The 18,132-nt window shown below is 41.8% G+C and overlaps 1 protein-coding gene across 4 annotated transcripts in view; it reads left to right on the top strand.

Annotated features, from left to right (window-relative positions):
* Positions 1 to 18,132, top strand: part of ZBED4 (zinc finger BED-type containing 4) — a 32,190-nt gene that overhangs the window by 3,508 nt on the left and 10,550 nt on the right. For 2 of the 4 annotated variants that reach the window (XM_075428790.1, XM_075428791.1), the window contains one exon: positions 2,485 to 2,559. The exons of 1 other annotated variant lie outside the window; for it this stretch is intronic. The gene's annotated coding sequence lies outside the window, so the exon portion shown is untranslated. Of the gene's footprint in view, positions 1 to 1,095; positions 1,226 to 2,484; positions 2,560 to 18,132 lie in introns of all 4 variants that reach the window. One more of the 4 variants, XM_075428792.1, reaches the window with a different exon arrangement.

The following is an 18,132-nucleotide window of genomic DNA, read 5'->3' as shown; positions in this document are numbered from 1 at the left end:
CTTTTTTCTTTTTTTTTTTTTTTTTTTTGTGAGGCAGACTGTAATATGATAGTCTGTTAGAGCAACAACAGGGAAGTAGCTTGATTTTTAAGGTCCTTATTTTCACTCAAGTGTGATAATTCAGAATAAATTGTAAATTTTTGATACTGAACAATGTATTGGAAAGCGAGGCATCAGTCTTTCCTAACCTGTGTAAGACTGGTTTTCAGTGGATGTTGACATAGGAAATACTGTGTTATTACCATAATCTTTATTTAAACTTGCAGCCTGTGTGCTCTGTTTAGCTGTTACTGCACACTTGCCTCCCTTCCATCTCTCACCTCTTTCCCTTCCCCTTGTGCTTTGTAGTGACATGTAGCGCTGGACGATCCCTCTTTGAAGGTGTAGAGGGTTACTGGTTCACTTTTATAGCCATCTGAAAGCTTGTTGGATTTTCTTTTTTTTAGCAATGTCTGCTAGTTTAGATTCACTAGTGTCATACAGATATATTTTTCCCTTGTTGTGTTAGAGTAATTTTTTGCACTGAGTTCTGTGATTTTCTGTATGTTGAATACAAAAGCCAGGTCTAGGTTTCAGTAGTCAACAGCTTTCAAATTATGGCTGGAAATAGGATTGATTTAACAGCTGTGACATACTTTAGCAATACTCTTGCAATTCTTTACAAATGTATGGAAGAAGGTCTTTAAAATTAGTAATATATTTGTCTCATATGACAATGATCAAAGAATTTGTACCAATTTTGCTCCAGATGTGTTGATTTAATTAGCATTTCAATCATCATGCTGCCTGCCTGTTGCTGTAGTTCTGTATACTATTTTCTGAATCAGCATTTGCCTGTAGAGAAAATAAGCTCAGATACAGATAAAATGACATTTTCTTTGTTATTCTTCTCACTAAAATAAACAAATAAGAAAACGCAAACTTTAATTTGAATTCAATGAAATGTTTGACCCATCTCGAACCTGTTTTACAGTCAGCTTTAACAAGTCAAAGAATGGGAAAATGGGAATGGAAGGGTTGTGGGGTTTTTGTGTTGCTTTTTAAAGACACCGGGGACGATAAAGATGTATTATTTGTACTCTGTCTTGCCTGTAGTCAGATGGCTCTGGCACTTGCGAGGAATGTGGGAGAGCCAGGTTCGCTTACCTGCTTTGCCTTGGGAGTTGAATCTGCACCTCGGGAAGGGAGAGTTCCGTGGCTGCTCTGGCCGAGCACCCTGCTTCGGGTGGGTCTCCGTGCCTGACACCTTCCTCTTTGCACACAGTATTTAAATGTTTGCTGTAGTAGGGACAGCTGAAGTGTCTCGTCTTAACAGTCAAATTAGCCAGCTGCACAGCTCTGGAGATGTTTTCATTTGCTTGAAGGGAGCGTGGAAGTATTTTTAAGTAAAAATGTCAGTAAAAGAGGTTGCTAGTAATTCATCCCATAATACACAGTAAGCCAGCTATCAGGACTTTCTGCCCTCTGAGAGGTGTTCTCTTTCTCAAGGAAGAAAAAACTCTGTGTGTGTCTGTGTGTGTATATATATATATTTATATTACTGACCTTCTTGCACTCTGAACAGGAGTGGGAAGCAGTGGCTGGTGGAGAAAATGCTTTGCTGTTTTAACCCCTGTTGACACTTTGTCTATATGAAGTTTAGAAAAGAGGACGAAGCAACATTGTGACCCCTAAGCATTGCAGAGTCCAGTGTTTTCTGTGTTTAGATTTGGAGTCAAAGTTGACTCTGTGGGTTTTCTAAGGTGGCAGAAAGATTTCTTGTTTGGTTGGGGTTTTTTTTTAGTGTACTGGGACCTCTGCACAATGACACTCATGTCTGTATAATGGTCAGTGGGACTGAAGTTGCAAAACTCCAGAAATATGTCCTGTAATAGACAGTTTTGGTCTGTTTTGTTGCCAGGTCAGAATATCTGACTTAATATGCTCCACTTGCAATTGTTCCTTTCTCATACATGGGGAATGACAATCTTGTGTTGATCCTATGCTATTGCATGTTGATTAATACACCTGCTAGGTGCAGTGTGTAAGCAGTATGTTTAGCTCATGAAGAGAAAGTGTAATAAGCTGCCGGATGAATCCTGTAGTGCGTTGAAAGATACCAACAAGCTGCTCTGAAATCTTGTGTGAAGTGTAGACTTGGTTTCATTCATTGTGAGATGTAGTCATCCCTAAGCATAAAAAAAATGGAACGGCACCAAGACAAGTACAAAAATTTGACTTTTAAATCTTTTTGGTACTCCTTCTGGGGGGGAGAAGGTGTATTTTGATTTTTTTGCTTTGGAGGTCTACAGTTGAAAATGTCAAGTTTTTTTGACAGTGATGAGGGCTAGGGATTTTGAAAAAAGGCGAGACCTAGTCATGTAAGTGCAACTCCTGGAGTTGTGACCTAAAGAGAAACTTAAAACATCCCATGACTTTCCACTGTGACAGTTAATATGACGGAAAAAACCTTATTAAAAGGAATTGCTTTCTTCTTTTCCTTAGATACAATCATCGTTACATTTGAGTAGGAAGTATTTAACCTCAAATGAAGCCGCCTGCATGCAGTGGAACAGATGTGTAAGTTGTTTTGTTTTGTTTTTTGCTTTTTGCCGTTCTCAGTAAACTAGTGGGCAGCTTGTTTGTTTTGGGTCATGTATCATTATTGTTGTTGTTAATTTCGAGTAAGCAAATGGATAAAGGTAGTGAATAATTGCATGCTTGTGCATTGACTTGTACAGACCTTAATAATTTAGCAAGAGGTTTGTATGAGCACCTGGGACTTAAAAATTGAGTTTGGAAGCCTGATATCTTTACAGTGTTACAGTAATAGTAACTAGTTTATGATTTGTAGAGCACCTCTTATTCTGTGGTAACAGCTGGATGTATACATCAATATCCTGCAGTCTACCTCTGAAAAGCGGGCAGGATGCTGCATTCATCCTATACTAAAATTACACTCGAATTCAGATTTTCATGCCCTCACTGATTAAGTAAATATTAATATTTTATTCTAGGATTTTTGTCTGAACTTTTTTTTTCTTTACATATTCAGTTTGAGCTGTTGAGTACAGATTTTGTGGAAGCCTGAGATTCCTGACTAAGATGCAATAAAAAAAAAAAATTCATATGCAGATCAGCATTTATATGTAGATTAACAATAAATGTAATTCTTGTGTAGTGTTTCAGAGCTTTCTGTTTAATTTTTTCTTCCCCCCCCCCCCCCCCCATCCTGAATAAAAATAGTTCAACTTTTAAGCTGCCTATATTACTGGTTATCATGTATATTAGCAACAGATGGACAAAATAATATTAGATTAGACAAAATTTAGATTAGCTATAAGGAAGAAATTCTTTCCTGTGAGAGTGGTGAGGCACTGGAACAGATTGCCCAGAGAAGCTGTGGGTGCCTCCTCACTGACAGCGTTCAAGGCCAGGCTGGATGGGGCTTTGAGTAACCTGGTCTAGTGGAAGGTGTCCCTGCCCATGGCTGAAGGATTGGAACTAAATGATCTGTAAGGTCCCTTCCAACTCAAACCATTCTATGATGCTATGAAAGTGTTCAGGATAGGTAAAATGCTGAGCTAGGAATGGGGTCATAGAATCATAGAATGGTTTGGGTTGGAAGGGACCTTTAAAAGTCATCTAGTTTCAACCCCCCTGCCATGGGCAGGGACACCTTCCACTAGACCAGAGTGCTCAGAGTCCCATCCCACCTGACCTTGAATGTTTCACCACCCTCATTTCAGAGCAGGAAAGAGTAGTCAACGTTTGCAGCAGCCTTTCGAGTCAGTTCTAGACCACCATAAAGATACCTAATAAAAAGGACAATGTTGCTTTTGCCAGAATATCCACAAGTTCACTCTCATGTATTTAATGCTGAATTCTAATACACTCATCACAGGGTCACTTCATGCTTTGCACCATTTCATTGCATGATGTTAAGCGCTGTAGCATTTTATAGTTCTACCTGAAGTGCCTTTCTAATGTGTCTCTCAAGGTTAAAAGCCTTCGGTGATAATATCCACTTTAGTACTACCTGTCTGCTGAAAACGAGTATCTGGTGTTAGTATCTTCAAGAACTATTTCTTGAATTACAGTCCCAGATGAAATAACTGTTGACTGCAAGTTCAGTTGTTCTGGTAGATAATAAAATCTGTAAGTGGTTAGTCTTAAAGAAATTAAATGTCAATATGAGCTCAGTCAGAAAACTATATATTTTATCACCTGGTTTTTGTCATATTCATGTGCTTCATTGAAATTCAGATTGTAAGCCCTGTGGAATAGAGCTTAGATAATACTGGGCAGCCTAAAAAATGCACTTATAGAACATATTTAGACTTCCTTGTGACAATTCTTTTATTCTTTAACTATTTTGTTAAGGTTTTTTAGAACACAGTCATTTTTACATGTTTATTCTGGGAAATACGAATTGTGAGGAATATGTAAAATACATAATCTTTTAAGTGATCTCATACTGTTCCCTGCTGGGGTATTTTTCCTTAGTGGCATGGTAGTTGAAGACTGACTTCGTTTTTCTTCTGTGTTTCAGTGTATCAATATGTAATATGTGATGTATTCACCAGTACGGATTGCACCATGCAGCGTATTATGAACAAGTTACTGCATGCTGGCTCCTGGAGTTGAGTGGTGCGGCCCAGAGAGCTAGGATTTTGCTGATGTTCATTCTGTCCATGATGCTTTCTTCATTTGTGATTAAGAAGGCACTCTTTTTATAGTATGGGTACTTAGAGCTGAGGAGTCTCCTGAGAACAAAGATGGGAATGTTCTGCTGTCCGGAATTTTACGTTTCAATAGGTTGGAAATGTTACAGGTCTACATCATTTAGCATCACAGAATCACAGAATAGTAGGGGTTGGAAGGGACCTCTGTGGGTCATCTAGTCCAACACCCCCGCCGAAGCAGGGTCACCTACAGCAGGCTGCACAGGACCTTGTCCAGGCGGGTCTTGAATATCTCCAGAGAAGGAGACTCCACAACCTCCCTGGGCAGCCTGTTCCAGTGCTCCATCACCCTCAGAGAGAAGAAGTTCCTCCTCATGTTCAGACGGAACTTCCTGTGCCTCAGTTTGTGCCCATTACCCCTTGTCCTGTCACTGGGCACCACCGAAAAGAGCTTGGCCCCATCCTCCTGACACCCACCCTTCAGATATTTGTAGGCATTTATAAGGTCCCCTCGCAGCCTTCTCTTCTTCAGGCTGAACAAGCCCAGTTCCCTCAACCTCTCCTCGTAGGGGAGATGCTCCAGTCCCCTCACCATCCTTGTAGCCCTCCGCTGGACTCTCTCCAGTAGCTCTTCATCCTTCTTGAACTGGGGAGCCCAGAACTGGACAGAGTACTCCAGATGAGGCCTCACCAGGGCAGTGTAGAGGGGAAGGAGAACCTCCCTTGTCCTGCTGGCCACACTCTTCTTGATGCACCCCAGGATCCCATTGGCCTTCTTGGCAGCCAGGGCACACTGCTGGCTCATCGTTAACCTGTCGTCCACCAGGACACCCAGGTCCCTCTCCGCAGAGCTGCTCTCCAGCAGGTCCACCCCAAGCCTGTACTGGTGCATGAGGTTGTTCCTCCCCAGGTGCAGGACCCTGCACTTGCCCTTGTTGAACCTCATCAGGTTCCTCTCTGCCCAGCTCTCCAGCCTATCCAGGTCACGCTGAATGGCAGCACAGCCTTCTGGTGTATCTACCACACCTCCCAGTTTGGTGTCGTCAGCAAACTTGCTGAGGGTACATTCTAACTCTTCATCCAGGTCGTTGATGAAGAAGTTAAACAAGACTGGGCCCAGTACTGACCCCTGAGGGACACCACTTGTCACCAGCCTCCAACTAGACTCAGCGCCGCTGATGACAACCCTCTGAGTTCTGCCATTCAGCCAGTTCTCTATCCACTTCACCGACCACTCATCCAGCCCACACTTCCTCAGCTTCCCCAGGAGGATATCATGGGAGACTGTGTCGAAAGCCTTGCTGAAGTCAAGGTAGATAACATCCATAGCTCTCCCTTCGTCTACCCAGCCAGTCATGTCATCGTAGAAAGCTATTAGATTGATCAGGCATGATTTCCCCTTGGTGAATCCATGCTGACTACTCCTGATAACCTTCTTTTCTTCCACTTGCTTGATGATGGCCTCCAGGATAAGCTGCTCCATCACCTTTCCCGGGATGGAGGTGAGGCTGACCGGCCTGTAGTTCCCTGGGTCCTCCTTCTTGACCTTTTTGAAGATTGGAGTGACATTGGCCTTTCTCCAGTCCTCGGGCACCTCTCCTGTCCTCCAGGACCTCTCAAAGATGATGGAGAGTGGCTCAGCAATGACATCCGCCAGCTCCCTCAGCACTCGTGGGTGCATTCCATCGGGGCCCATGGATTTGTGGACATCCAGATCGCTTAAGCGATCCCTCACACAGTCCTCCTCGACCAAGGGAAAGTCGTGCTCTTTGTAGGCTTCTTCTCTTACCTCCGGGGCCTGGGATTCCTGAGGGCCAGTCTTAGCACTGAAAACTGAAGGAAAGAAGGCATTCATTAGCTCTGCCTTCTCCGCATCCTCCGTCACCAGGACACCCGCCTCATTCAGCAGCGGCCCCACGTTGTCCCTAGCCTTCCTTTTGCTGCTGATGTAGTTGAAGAAGCCCTTCTTGTTGTTTTTGACATCCCTTGCCAGCTTCAATTCCAGGTGAGCCTTGGCCTTCCTCATCGCATCCCTGCATACTCTCACTACGTTTCTGTACTCTTCCCAAGTGGCCTGTCTCTCTTTCCACATGCCATGCACCTTTCTCTTCTGCCTGATCTCCGCTAGAAGCTCCTTGTTTAACCATGCAGGTCTCCTGCCTCCTTTGCTAAATTTCTTTCTCAGGGGGATGCATTGCTCCTGTGCATGGAAGAAGTGTTGTTTAAAAAGCGACCAGCACTCATGGACCCCCCTGCCTTCGAGAGCCCTGGCCCACGGGATTCCTCCCAGTAGCTCCTTGAAGAGGCCAAAGTCAGCCCTCCTGAGGTCCAGGGTTTTGATCCTGCTTATCGCCCTGCTTCCTCCACGCAGGATCCTGAACTCGACCATTTCATGGTCACTGCAGCCGAGTCTACCTCCAACCTTCACGTCCTCCACCAGTCCCTCCTTGTTTGTTAACACGAGGTCCAGCAGCGCGCCTTTCCTTGTTGGTTCCTCCACCACTTGCATCAGAAAGTTATCATCGATGCTCTGTAGGAACCTCCTGGATTGCGCCTGCCTAGCTGTGTGGTCTTCCCAGCTGATGTCAGGGTGGTTGAAGTCCCCCATGAGAACCAGAGCCTGTGACTGTGAGGCTGCTTGCAGCTGCCTGTAGAAGGCTTCATCAACCTCCTCCTCCTGGTCAGGTGGCCTGTAGTATACACCCACCGTAATGTCACCCGTGTGAGCCTGTCCCTTAATTCTAACCCACAAGCTTTCAACTCCTTCTTCACTTGCCCCCAGGCCAAGCTCAATGCATTCCAGTTGCTCCCTCACATATAGAGCAACTCCCCCACCTCTCCTTGTTGACCTGTCTTTCCTAAAGAGTCTGCAGCCATCCATGACAGCATGCCAGTCATGCGAGTTGTCCCACCACGTTTCTGTGATGGCGACCAAGTCGTAGCCGTCCTGCTGTATAATGGCTTCCAGCTCCTCCTGTTTATTGGCCATACTACGTGCATCCACTGTAAGGATTAAAGTCTTCCACTGCATACGCTATGCGGTAGCTTCTATGTGCAGTTTAAATCATTGAAGAAAATCTAGTTTCTGATTAAAGGGGTCTAGTAGCGTTAGACATGCCATGAGGAGGTGGGAGAGGAAAGAGCAATGTGAAAACTGCTGCCTGTTTATAAGTCCCATCCAACTACTGGCTCCCAGTTCTTGAGAGTTTTTATTTAAGATTGGGGACTGCAAATCCATGCTGAAATGTGGCATAGATAATGACAATCATATATTTTTTGTTTTTATTCTGTGGTTCCCCTTCTTTCTTCTGCATTAAAAGTGGGAACATGATAGGCTAATAACTGTGGGAGTACATCTACAGACGGGGAAAAAAACCAGCAATCCAAAAGACAACGGGGTTTCATTACATGAGAGGTTTTCACTTGTTGCGACTTGCATTAGTGGCCGCTGAAATAGGTCAGCTTTCAGGGAGCCAAACAATGTGCAGACCATGCTGTCGGCAGTATGTTTGCATTTGATGCTGGGAAACTGGAGGAACTGAAGTGGTTCTTTTACTTTAGTGGGGAGACCATTATCTGTTTATGACAGGAAATACAATGATGCTCATAAAGAGCAGGGAGTTTTCCGATACTTAGCCTCCCTCTAAAAGTTTTTAGTTCCCTTTTCTATGCCTGACAAAATATTAGGATTAGTAAAATAATTATTATGACTTCTGTATAATAATAGAAATCAAGCAAATGGGAACAGTGAGAGCTATTCTTTTCTTTACCTGCTCTTGTACTAAAAATGTCTTGGATCCTGCTCTGAACAAAACACCTCTGTAACCTTATTCTGTGAAACTTATTTAAATTACAGGTTGCAGTACATGAATTAAAGCTCCTGAACTGCACCAGTTAGAATAGGTACCCCAAAAAGCTTTGTTCTCAATTAAAATTCCTGTTATATTTTTCATTAGCTCCTTGAGCAAAACCTGATTTGCTCAAGTTAAAATCTCTGTCTGCGGCAGTAGGATGGTTCTCCCGTAAACCATTTCTTTTGGGAGAAGAAGACTCAGCTATTTATTTGCTAGGGACAGGAGTGTCTTTTTGAATTTCCTGCTAATGCTCAGTATGGTGTCAGTGGAAACAATGTCAGCTTTCCTGGCTTGGCTGTCCGTGTCAGATGGGTCTTCGCTGCAATGTCTCGCCTTGCCTTGAAGAAGGCAAAGAGAGTATGTCCCTAAAATATGTTAGGAAGGAAAAGAGCCTCAATCATGAAGGCTAGGGACAGGCTGGTTGAGAAGTGAACAGGGTGATGTGTACGCTCCTTGCGCTCTCTCTCCCTTATTTTATGAATATGAATGTTTGTTTTGAGAGGGATAATGTTGAGGAGGTTGTTTTTTAAACTGGGATATCAGGTGAAAATGTCAGGTGCTACTTACAAAAGTACAATTCACTTTAGAAAATACCAAATGATTAAAAATACTTGAAAGGGGCATGAGAGTCATAAAATGGTTTGGGTTGGAAGCGAGCTTTAAAGGTCATCTAGTCCAACCCCCCTGCAATGTTTCTAGGGATGGGGCATCTACCACTTTTCTGGGCAATCTGTGCCAGCGTTTCACCATCCTCATTATAAAAAATTTGTTCCTTATATGTAGTCTGAATCTACCCTCTTTTAGTGTAAAACCATTCCCTCTCGTCCTACACTCCCTAATAAAGAGTCCCTCCCCATCTTTCCTGTAGGCCCCCTATAAGTACTGAAAGGCCGCAATAAGGTCTCCCCGCAGCCTTCTCTTCTGCAGGCTTAACACCCCCAACTCTCTCAGTCTCTTCTTCTAGGAGAGGAGTTCCATTCCTCCGATCTTTTTTGTGGCCCTCGTCCGGACCTGCTCCAGCACAGGTCCATGTCTTTCCTGTGCTGAGGGCTCCAGAGCTGGATGCAGGACTCCCGGGGGGGTCTCACCAGAGCGGAATAGAGTGGCAGAATCACCTCACTTGACCTGCTGGCTATGCTTCTCTTGATGCAGCGAAGGATACATTTGGCCTTCTGGGCTGCGAGCGCTTTTTGGTGGTTCATGCCCAGCTGTTCATCCACCAGTACCCCCAGGTCCTTCTTGGCAGGGCTGCTCTCAATCCCTTCATCCCCCAGCCTGTATTGATACTGGGGCTTATCCTGGCCCATGTGCAGGACCTTGCAGTTGGCCTTGTTGAACCTCATGAGGTTCACATGGGTCTACTTTCTGAGCTTGTCCAGGTCCCTCTGGATGGCATCTGCAAAGTTGCTGAGGGCGCAGTCGATCCTCCTGTCTATGTCATTGATGAAGATATTAAACAGTACTGGTCCCAATACGGACCCCTGAGGGACACCACTTGTCACTGATCTCCGTCTGGATCAAAGTGGCCTTTGACCACTACCCTCTGGATGCGACCATCCAACCGATTCCTCATGTACTGAACAGTGCACCCATCAAATCCATCTCTCCAATGTAGAGAGAAGGATGTCATGGGGAATTGTGTCAAAGGTCTTAATGAAGTCCAGATAGAAGACATCCGTAGCTCTTCCGTTGTCCGCTGGTCACTCGGATCGTAGAAGGCCACTGAGTTGGTCAGGCAGGACTTGCCCTTGGTGAAGCCATGCTGGCTGTCTCGAATCACCTCCCTGTCCTCCACATGCCTTACCAGAACTTGTAGGAGGATCTGTTCCATGATCTTCCCAGGCACAGAGGTGAGGCTGACAGGTTGGTAGTTCACTGAACTTCAAGAAGTTCACTTGTATCATGGACTTGGTGGATTATTCCTGCATGTGATACAGCAGCTTGGCTTTAAAGTTACCTGGTTGTTTTTGTTGCAGTTCTTGTGCTCGTTGGCAAGACGAAACCAAGTATTTGTGAACTTTATAAACATTATCTGGGATGGTACTGTGAATATTATTTTCTCTTATATTTAGTATAGAGGTGATATTTCCCTTGCTTCAAGTAAAATCTAGATGTATTTCTTCAGATTATTACATAAGGAAGAAAGAAGATACTTGGTGCAGAGAAGAAACAGATTTCTTTGGAGAATCATTTGCAATTGAGGGTATCTTCTAACTTGAAATAAAGTTTTGTGACAAAAGAATAATTAAGATTAACTGTAAAAAATCCCCACGAAGTGTTTAAACTACTGTTTATCCTCTTGAAAATATTTTTTTGTCTTTTCAGGGACTGTGACTCTTTCTAACCTGCTTTTATATGCACAAGTTTTCCATGACACAAACACATATTATAAGATTATGTCATATTACAGATGTACGAATACACTATACGTAAATCGTGGAAAACCTTTCCATAGCACAAGTGGAACGGTCTGAGGGTATATAACTAAATGGCATCAATACAAATACAGAATTGGATTAGTGGTTAGGTATGAAGGATTTTTTAAATGGTCCTTTTCAGACTTGATGTGATTAGTGTCAAGATAGATGCGAATATATGATCATCTTAGCAGTTCAACAGATATCGTTCAATGTATTTGTTTTAGAAAAATTGTAGTTCAAACAGGTTAATGTAATACTACATTCTGAAAAGGACCCCGTTTACGTTTGGTGAAGGTTTTTTTCATTTTATGATTACATGGATGTTTTCAGCAAGAATTCTAAGAAGACTTAACTGTACACAAGATGTGGCGTTCCTCTCCTAACTGCTTTTTCATTCTTCATCATCCTGCCTATTCAACTTTGTGACTCTCAGTTTTCTCTTAACAGGTGTCTCATTTTTAAATGTTTGAACTAATCCTTAAAGTGCTTAAGGTTTCACTCTTACTGAGGTTAAAGACAGACTTTAAAATAACAAAAGCATATGTTTTCTAGTATATTGCAAGCTAGTACGATGGACTAGTCAGGAGAATAATCTCCTGTCCTAATCGTATCCCATTTATTTTGTCAGCTGTGGACTGTACAGGAGGAGGGAGAGGAGGGTGGAATGGGCTAGGCAGAGGAATTGGTCACCTGGGGAGAAGAAGTGTCAGAGGAGCTTTGCTTTGCTTTGCATTTTCTGTTGCTTTTCTGAAAGCAGGCTGCTGTTTTCTAGCAACATGGAGTAAATGTTTTGTCTTTCATTCTTCTGGAACTTACCTGTTGTTACTGTGGTTTTGGTTCTGTTGTTTCCCGTTGCATGATAATTCTGATACATTTTCCCTACTCTGTTTGGTTTTTTAATCTTATGCGTTTCACCCTCGTGTTGTGTTACTGCACCATTTGTTCATCTCCCCTCCCCTCACCCCCAAACTGTACAGCATGAGATACTAAAAGCAGCTTTCACGTCCTGCACTAAAAATGCTATAAACCAAACAGTACGTGCTTCAACTGTTTAAAAAAATCTAAATTTTTTTCTTAAGAAAACCACCTCATTTCTTGTAACATTAAGAATTGCCCCATCTTATGAGGATAGAATCATGGAATGGTTTGGGTTGGAAGGGACCTTTAGAGGTCATCTAGCCCAACCCCTCTGCAGTGAGCAGGGACATCTTCGACTAGACCAGCTTGCTCAGAGCCCCATCCAACCTGGCCTTGAATGTTTCCAGGGATGGGGCCTCCACTGCCTCTCTGGACAACCTGTGCCAGTGTTTCACTGCCTTCATTGTAAAAAATTTCTTTCTTATATCCAGTCTAAATCTTTCCTCCCTTAGTTTAAAGTCATTACTCTTGTCCTGTTGCATCAAGCCCTGCTGAAAATATTTTCCCCATCTTTCCTGACGGCCCCCTTCGGGTACTGAAAGGCTGCTACAAGGTCTCCCCGCAGCCTTCTGCAGGCTGAACAGCCCCAACTCTCTCAGCCTGTCCTCATAGAAGAGGTGCTCCATCCTTCACATCATTTTTGTGTCCCTCCTCTGGCCCTGCTCCGACAGCTCCATGTCCTTCTTGTGCTGGATATAATATTTGTCACTAAGTTTTGCGCATTTATCCAGGCAAAACCAAAACAATCTCAAAGGGGGCTATCTTCCTTCACACGTCCTGTGCTGATGTCCCATAGCAGCACAGTATAACAAAGGAGGAAAAAAAAACAGGTCGTACACTTCCTAATCATTACTGTCCCAGCTTTTACTAAGAGATCACTCATAAAAACCAGATCTGTCACAGTAAATTATGTCAACATTTGTCTAGGATCCAAACTGTCTCTTAGGCATGGAGGTGTTCTTTCTCATTATTTGGTATAATACTACTGAAGCAATACTTGCCGGGTATGTTTCTATGCTATGGTTCACACCTACCAGATGCCAGATCTGTCTGTCATTTGTTAAAATGCTGATGTTTTACACAGTAATTTAATTAAAGCTTTGAGCAGGATTTTCCTCAGTCTTACACATCAGTTCAGTGTTGCTCCAAGTGGAAGTTACAGATTATACTCTTATTTCAATATTTTTATTACTTACATTTTTTTTACAAACTGATAGTATTTTTATTGCACTAAGAAAAAAATAGCAACATTTGAAGGTTTATCAGGTGGTGTAAGTAGTGTTACTGTTTGTGGTGGTACATAATATTGTGTATGGTGGTACATGAAACTGATATTTCTTAATTTTTTTTATATAAAACTTGTAACATTGTTTTGGCTGAGGTGCGTTTTTAGTTGTTTCAGCTTTGCGTTTTTATTTTACTTTTAAGATAAATGCTGTTTGAAGTCTTGTGGAATGGGAATTTCTGTGCTGTAGGCTTTATAATGTTTAACGGTGCTGCTTAAACCTAGGTGATGGAGGATGATGCTTCAAATAGAAATATGCTTAATAAATTGTTAAATAAATTACGAAGACTTACTTCTCCAGAAATAAGCTTGATTTTTGACTCCCTGTCCTATGTCAGACACCTGCTTTATTCTTAAACATGCTGAGCAGTCAGCCTGTATCACTGAGGTCTGATGAAACATTTGGATACTGAGCATGTTTGACAAATCTGGTTGGGCACTAAACAGGGATAATAAATAATAATAAGAAACAGGAATTAAATGTCAGCCAGATGTGAATAATACACATGCTAACACAAACATCCTTGTTTATATCACACTTCAAAAATAATGAATATGAAATGTATAATATTTAAAAAGCATTTTCTTAATCTTTTTAAGAAGTTCCATGGTTGTGGATATACCGGTGTAAGAATTGAATTAAGATCCTCTCTTTTAAAAAAACATTAATTTTGAAAATGAAATGTTACTTAATTTCTGCTTACAAAGTAGTTTTTAAAATTATGCTAATCTGGAAATCATGCCGGTTTTCTTTGGTTTTGCCTTTGTCATTAATTGTTTTCACTCCTTTTACACATCAGTGTAAGAGCCAGTGTAGTTGTAGGGGGGGAGCTGCTGCACACACTTTCTTCAGTACACCATGATGCAGATGATTTAGGGTTTGAGACGGAGATATTTGTACAAAGCTAGGGCTTTAGCTCTTGAATCTTTCCCGAGGTTTCAGGCAGTATTGGAAAACGATTGGTCAACAAAGTCCCATAGACTTTTTGATATTTACAGCAGCAAGGAAACACATGTACAAAATAAACCGGCTTTTAAGAGATTAAGAGTCTGAGTTTGAGGAGTTGGAGTTTGTGCAATGTTAGGTGTTTTCCATGTGCTAGTTAGATTTTAACTCGACACTGTCCCTTTAGCAAGAGTCTAAGACTAAAACTGTCACTCCTGAGCTGTGCTGCTGATTGTTGTTTTCCTGCAGTATTGTTAATTTGGTGGTGGTGGGGAAAATAAAAGACAGAGAGAAGAGTCCAGAGACCGCTAAACTGAAAAAAATTAACTTGGCAGTAACACATCTATTTTACTGCTTAATGTAAAATAGTCCACATTCACAGCAGAATTATATGAAGTTTTGGGGGGCAGGAAGCATGAAAGGGGGGAATATTTACATTTAGCTGGTAGTCTTAACTTTTCAGTCTCTACTTTAGCTACATTTCTGCGTTTTTAATTAGGGTTGAGTACCCAGAGTGTAATGATGATAGTTATGGCTCAGCTCTCCACACTTTGGTTTTTCTCTGTCTGGGATGGCTCATTTAGGCCCTGGCTTACACTAAGCACGGAGTTTTTCAATAATATGAAGAGGCATGAACGATCTTTATACTTGGATAAATCGGAGGTCTCCATGTCGTGTCCTGACAAGTAGCATGAGCGCGCTGGGGAGCTCACATGCTTCTCTTGCAGGGCTCTCGTTCTTCCTGCCTTGTCTCCCAAGGCTCTGAGCGTGTACCTTTGTCCCATTGCTTTCCAAAGCACGTTTTCATTTCCCCTCTGTATGCGTTACTCTGGATATGTCATTTTCCTCCTTGTGATGTCTCCTGGCTTCTCTTCTCTTTGGGGATGAGGGAGTTGAGGGCATCAGCTGCCCTGCCAGGATGCTACCCCATTTATTGCAGCAGCTGAAGCCCAGAAGTCGTAGCAGCATCCTCTGGTGCTGCCTGGTTACTGCCTCCCAGCCTCTTACAGCTTCTGCGCCTGGCATCCTGCTTGGCTGGCCGTACATCCATGAAATGCCCCAGCCTTGGAGGAAATAATCACCCCCCCCTGCTTTTTTTTTCCTTCCCGCCAGCAGCCCTAGTCTGAGAAGCTGAATCGGTCTTTTCTTGTTTACACAAACATATGAAAATGTTCATGAATGTTTCCTGTGTGTAAACTAGGATTTTTCTGAATGTTTTTCTCGCTCCAAAATGGAATTTTAAAAATAATTATAAAAGCTTCTTTTTTCATTCTGCAAGTATTTCAGGTGTACTGAGGGAGCCTTAGTGAGAGTGAGACCTTGGATAAGCCACGTAGTAAGATGACCCCTTAAAATTCGTGGCAGAATAGATGGAACAAAAACTAAAGATGAAAGATAAAATATTACAGCCCTCCTAACTGGGAGGGGGTCACAGAGGGAGAAATATAGGCTTCTACAAGACCAGTAGCTTGTGACAGAACAAGAGCTAAACCTAGATATTATTTCTCAGCCAAAGTTAAAAATGTTGTGTTTTTGTTACCTCCATATATCAATATTTTTAAGATATAAGTAGGAAAAAAACAGTTGAAATTTTAAATAAAAATACCTTAAATTTCTAACATCAGGGTTTTTCTCTCCAGTAAAAGAGAGCACTTGTAATAGTTTCTGCGATTCTTTTCCACCTTTATGCCCTTTTGTTTTTTTTAATTAACATATGCTGCTCTCATTTTCTGTTAAGTACACAAATTCCTATGACTTCAACTTTTTCATAGAAGATTAACAGAAATGTCTAATATCACTTCTCCTAACTGTTATATTCTGTTCCAGTATTCAGTTAGGGTGAAGACTATTCCTGCTGACAAGGAGCAATGTACAGTATTGGTGGTGCTGTTTTTGCACTTTATTCTTTTGTGTCCAGGTGGAACGTTTGGGGTCGTGGACATGAAAGGTTATTTTGTAATTTGGAGAAGATATCTTTGTGAAACCCCAACAGTTATCGATTAATATAAGAGCTGCCTTTCAGGTGACTGGAAAAGTAATGGAATAGTAAAGGTGGCTTTACCTTCCTCTTTTTTTCCTCTCCCAAGAGTCCTCTGCAAATGATAACCTCATGAGGTCCAGAACAATTTGTTTCTTTTGTTAAGCTTAACTTTCTGTACCTTGATCCCAGTTACACTGTTGCATCCCCTAGTTCATGCTTGTGCAACACTGCAGATTTTTGTGAGCTTCAGTGAGACTTGAGCCTAGGACCCACCTCGTTTCTGAGTGTGACTAGCATGCTAATTTTGCAGTCTCTTCCAATACCACATTTTAATCGCTCAGTATCTTGCAGACTTCTGCAGTTCTTTGTGGGTGAGCTAGTACTGATACTTTGTCGTATGAAATTTCTATATAAAAAAGATGTCACTGTTCTTAGTTTTCCTTCTTCAGGGGATTTGTAACTTTGAAAAGCAGTAAGATTCGTCTAGGCTATACATTTATAAAAATATGTCCTGCTTATAATTTCTGAAAATGTCCCCTCCGTGTTGCTCGTAGTGCTTGCTTTTAGGGATTCTTTTTTCACTTGATGTTCTTAATGATGCCTCTAGATTTCCAAAAATAAAGAAGATTAGCACTATTCGTTCTAAAACTGACATTCATTTGTGCAGATTATTTTTAATGTGCTTTTATGTACCTCCTACGCTCAAAATGTGTCACTACTTTTGATTTTTTTTTTATACGAGTAATTAATTTTCCTTTCACTTTGTTTCCACGTTTTGCATCTTTCTTGAAACAACTACTCTCGCATTTTGCGGGTGTATGTGTGTTTGTCTGTATTTACACTGTATGTACTTGTATAATAATTCAAAGTTTTATACTTTCTCTAGACCATTATTTGCACTACAGTTCTGTAGTATAATCGAGTCCATGATTATTGCCTGACTACTCAACCTAAAATCTAAAACCGTTTAAAGCTTGCAGGCCACTATCTGCTTTACAAATGAATATCTGCTCATGGTTCAGTGTTCTTGCATACTTTTCATACTTCTCTGTGTGTTTGTGTATGTCTCTGCAATCCCAAAACACCAGTGTTTCTCTTTTTTTACCTCCTTCCTTCAGCAGTGATTTCTTCTGGTCGTGACAGTCTGCTGTGGCACTCTTTGGATCAGCGACATTCTCCTGACATTTCTCGTCAACCACCACAGGCTTTCAGTAATCCCATTTTGAACAGAAAATCCTATGAAATGTTTCTGCAAGCTCCTTACCACAACAAACCACTAACTGTCTACAGCCGCACAGGAGCTAATAGCCTAGAGTAGTACATTTGAGTACATAGTTGTTCTCTAGTTCCATTTATTTTCTTGGAAGATTTTTGTTGCAAGGTGACTCTTAATTCTCTTTGTTTCGCTGCTTGTCTGAATCTAATTGAGAAGATCTCAAAGGCACAAAGAATTTCAATTTTGAGTGCACTGCCTGTAGCCTTTTCTACCTTAGAAAACATTTTTCTTCTTGAATATCCTGTTTGTGTAGCAGTAGTCCTTAACTTCGAGTAGCTTGTGTCCACGGGTGAATAAGCTATGTAAAGGTGGTCATAATCAAATTCATACTTCGTTCTAGTTTACTATAAAATTTTAAAATAGGATGGAGTGTTTTGTTTTTAAAACAGATTGATTCTTACATAGAGTTGGCATGGGAGGGGGAGATGAAAAGCATATCTGTCTTTCTAACCTTGAGCGTTTTGGGGACTGTATTGTAAAGAAAATCAGGGTTGAACCCTCAAGGGTGTTTGAAGGGAGGGAGCTTGACTTAATCTTTACACTATGATGTAGTAACACTCAAAGCAATAGAGATCATGCTTAGGTGTTTGAAAGAAAATGGAAAAAAAATATGTACAAAATCTTCTAAGGGGCATCCAGCCTCAGGGATTTCCCAGGAAGTGATCTGGCAGCCCTTACGGGTCTCCTTTAAGAATCTCAGTTATTCTGCATTCCTAGAAGGCAGCGGCAATGCCCAGAAAAATATGTACTAAGTAGTCGGAGACCTCTAACAGCCGTAAAGTGGACAA

This window comes from Opisthocomus hoazin, chromosome 8 (assembly GCF_030867145.1).
Source record: "Opisthocomus hoazin isolate bOpiHoa1 chromosome 8, bOpiHoa1.hap1, whole genome shotgun sequence".
Lineage (NCBI taxonomy): Eukaryota > Metazoa > Chordata > Aves > Opisthocomiformes > Opisthocomidae > Opisthocomus > Opisthocomus hoazin.
This window is presented reverse-complemented; position numbering and strand designations above follow the sequence as displayed.